The sequence below is a fragment of the Dreissena polymorpha genome, chromosome 5 (genome assembly GCF_020536995.1).
Source record: "Dreissena polymorpha isolate Duluth1 chromosome 5, UMN_Dpol_1.0, whole genome shotgun sequence".
Lineage (NCBI taxonomy): Eukaryota > Metazoa > Mollusca > Bivalvia > Myida > Dreissenidae > Dreissena > Dreissena polymorpha.
The window spans coordinates 53,846,806-53,851,085 of NC_068359.1; the positions used below are offsets into that span (position 1 = coordinate 53,846,806).

The 4,280-nt window shown below is 37.1% G+C and overlaps 1 long non-coding RNA gene across 1 annotated transcript; it reads left to right on the forward strand.

The window, feature by feature from the left end:
- The first annotated feature begins 271 nt into the window (after positions 1-271).
- LOC127830942 (uncharacterized) lies at positions 272-3,952 on the forward strand. The gene is made up of 4 exons (XR_008026334.1): positions 272-609; positions 1,412-1,482; positions 1,663-1,684; positions 3,365-3,952. It is a non-coding gene; the product is annotated as an uncharacterized LOC127830942 (long non-coding RNA).
- Positions 3,953-4,280: the final 328 nt, after the last annotated feature.

Sequence of the window (4,280 nt, forward strand, 5' to 3'; positions counted from 1 at the left end):
AGGTAAGTGACCATACTTGTATAGTATGTTTGTTCTATCGATTTACAAATTATATTGGGATACTCACGTTTTGCAGTAAGAAAAACGTCACCGTTGTGTGGCACATATGCATATATGTTTGCAATAAATTCAACGAGTGCATTTTAAAATAGACGATAATATATCTTTCAGGATGCTGTGCTACCATTGATGATCCTACCTATTTAGCCGTCAGCGAGAAGAAACCAGAATCCCGTAAAACGTCGGAAGATGACACACTGTATACAACCGTAAATAATGAGGATCCGGTGTATACAACCGTTAAAAAGTACAAACCCAACCCCAAGCATAATAAGACAGATCACGTCAATCATTAAAATCCACTATATTCGTCTGTGAACATGGACAATCAACACTCTACAAGTGTGAACAAAGCTGTTCAACCTTTAAAGCATGGCAATCGATCACGTTTTGCAAATAGATACGCTGAAAATACCCAACTGTGTCAAGCGATAAACAAGCAAGGCATTTTGGAATCCACTGCTAACACAGGAAACCCACCTTATCCGACACAGAACCTGACTGAAGAAGCTAGCTCCTCTTGGGTGCCGCCTATTCAACTAACCACAGGTGATCACAATTAAGTGTCATTCAATTCATTTGCTGTTAACTAGCTCTACCATTTTACAAATAAACGAACAATCACGAAGTAACTCATAATATACATCAGGATGATATACATGTACTACACATATTACACATGGACGGTCTAGATAGAAATATGGGAAAATAAATGCACTGAAGGTAGTTGGGCACTTTAACGTATTGCGTTTATATCTAGGATAACTTTTGTTTATGCTATATTCTATTATCTGGTGTATAAAAAAGTAGAAGAACATAGAAGTCAAGATTCAAATTTTAAATCAAATATCTGTAGTTTTCAAGAGATTATGAGTGTTTATCTTACATGTTTGATGCTATAAGTACCTGAAAGATTACATGCGTTATAAAATATTAAATTCACCACATATGGGTTAGCGGAACAATACACGCTGTCGTTGATATTGCAGTGAAATTGAATTCATTTGTCCCCATCGGCCATTATGTTTTCGCGTTTTTGTTAAATAATACATCATGTATGATAATCATAACATAAATATCGCAAAGCCACTTGAAAATGTTAATAAATGTCCATACTTGTTTGTGCATCGCACACACACACACACACAAAATAATGGAAAGTCCTTGTCTCGTTTGTAAGACATTTTCTTTTTCCGAGATGCAAAGGGGCGCGTGATCAACAGTCAGATTAAACTTCCGGTGTATAGTTCTTTTTCACTTGGTGCAGCCGCATGCATGAGCAATAAGTTACCAATAAAAACACAGTATTTGTAAGGAGACCATGTGCTTATAAGATTTGCTGTACTTACAGAGAAGTTTCAGCAGCAAAATCTGCGGCGCAAGTTCCAATTTATAGCAAAGTGAACAAGAAGACAGTTAACGGTAAGATATTTCTATTTTGATTGAACAAACATTTTGTAAACGGTTTATTCACAATTAATTCGATCTGCAATGTGCGATACTTTATTTTGGCGTTTAGTTTCAAATATTGTTGATACGTAAAATGTATGCGTGTTAACCAACAGATGGCCATAATTAATACTTATTATTATGTTGATTTAGGTCTACGCGCGAAATTTGATTCGTAAGTATGCCACAATACTGTATTGAATTGTTCAGAAGAGTAATTATTGAGCTGAAATCCTTTCAGTACTGAGCATATTTAAACTTAATAGCTATTATTTTTTCTTATGAAAGTTATGGCAACTATTCTTTCGTCTTTTCATGTCTTTAAACATCTATCAAACAGCACTCAACATAATTCTGCAAGAAGTATGACTGATGACTATCCATACAGCGTGGTAACGAAATCTAAAAGGGAGAATAAAGGCCGTGCAAGTGTTACGTTTGAAAATTCATCTCTCGACTGAAAACTTAAATGAAGCATTTAATTGACTCTGTTTTCGAGACGTTTCTTGTTAAGGTTACATACATGAACACGTCTAAAATAGACAACTTCTCTTTAAATCGGACACAAAAAAATACATTTATTTCGACAATGTATTTGGTCAATTGTTGTTAATTTCCGACGACGAAAATTTTACTATCACGAAGGACATAAACACATACATATTTAGGCAAGGCGACAAAGTCCAGACGAAACTGTATGCTGTATACCGTATAACGTCCAAGTCCTTGCAATTTGATGAGAGGCGTTCTGGTCTCAACGCAAACCATTTAACGCATCTCACGCTAACATTCTCGAAACGGGTAGCGGTTCAAAGATTTGGTACTTGAAGCTTAATGATACATCTCAATTATCTACAGCAGTATAAAACGAGTCTGATATTTACATTATGTTTTGTTTATGTCGCCATTGCGTGATGTATTTCGAGAGAAATTGATTGAATTCCGTATATTAGAAATGTCTTTGAAAAATGTGGATACCTCCACATTTCGCGTTTGTCTGAAAACTCAATTTATTTTGAAAATAACCTGAACAAATTGTGTAAGTTTGCAAGTTCACAGTTTAGTTAATAAGTTTACATAGCTGTTTCTTTATTGTTTGCCTTGAACTTACTTAAAAGGGATGTTGAAAAAAGCTGAACAAAAATATAGAAGTGTGCACGCTTACAAAATGACTGTCCTCTTGAACACAGTTAGTTAGGTGTTACACAAAAACGGAGCTGACGGAATGACTTACAATAAGACCGAAGGACGGAAAGACAATGGCGAATGCATCTCCCAATTTTCAGACTCAGCAGTGTCAAGAGGCTTGTTATTTGGCTTGTTAAGTTTTATAGTAGCCCACTCCGACAGTTGTTCGAATCATGCTTATCGGGGAAAGGAGGCATTTACACCTAACTGCGTTTTGTGAACATGTTGTTCGTTTAAAAATGTTACCTTTTAACGGAATAGTGTTCAAGAAATAATGCGTATTGATGAGCAAGTGTGCGTATAAATGATTAATATTACGTGTTACGACCTAAACAAGTGAGCACTTAATAGCACCACCTGAGTGTGTGGGCATTAAATGGATGTCATTTTCAAGCTGTCTCGTACTGATGTGTCAATTTGAGACAATTACTCAATCACGCGTGTTTTGTGCTTAAAACATTTTATACTTACTGTTTTTCTGTTTGTGTTTTTAAAAAGCAAACCACATTGTTTATACTTAAAACTCATGCTTAACTTTCATATAGGCCTAATAATTAAGTGTTAGCAAAAAACGGATAAATAAGCTTAAACGCTTTAAGTTTAGTATTTTTTATGCTTTATGCTATTATAACGTATGTAATGTAATAAGTACGTGCTTTATTTGTAGATGCTGAAAGTTAACGGAAAAGCAACAGTGAGCCTTAGTCGTTCGACAATCAAACGACAGACCTATTAAACATTACAGCATCATATTACCGCGGCTCGGCGCAATAATATCTAGCTGGCTTTGCAAAATATTGTACATGCGTATTTTTGTAAATGCTTTTTTATTCCGCTTTGTATAATTTGCATTGATAGCTCGAATCCTATTGAACTGTACGGATGCCTGTGTGAACTGTACGGATGTCTGTGTGAACTGTACGGATGCCTGTGTGAACTGTACGGATGCCTGTGTGAACTGTACGGATGTCTGTGTGAATTGTACGGATGCCTGTGTGAACTGTACGGATGCCTGTGTGAACTGTACGGATGCCTGTGTGAACTGTACGGATGCCTGTGTGAACTGTACGGATGCCTGTGTGAACTGTACGGATGCCTGTGTGAACTGTACGGATGTCTGTGTGAACTGTACGGATGTCTGTGTGAACTGTACGAATGTCTGTGTGAACTGTAAGGATGCCTGTGTGAACTGTACGGATGCCTGCGTGAACTGTACGGATGCCTGTGTGAACTGTACGGATGCCTGTGTGAACTGTACGGATGCCTGTGTGAACTGTAAATAATTACTTGTGTGTACTAATAGTCACATGTGACGGTTGTTTGTTTAAGAAATAAACGTTTAACGTGTTTTCATATTTTATTGTTAAATAACACATAGGCGGAGGTTAGTTTAAACCTATTTATTTTAGCTCGATTCCATAGAAAGGCTTATTTGACACGCTTTCGAGTCTATTTCCCGGGCCGAGAACCAGTACTTGGTGTCAATGGGAAAGATCTAAAGAACGCTCCCCAAGTGGGGATCGAACCCGTAACCTCCCGGTCGCTAGGCGGAAACCATATCAACTACGCCACGGCGACCTTGT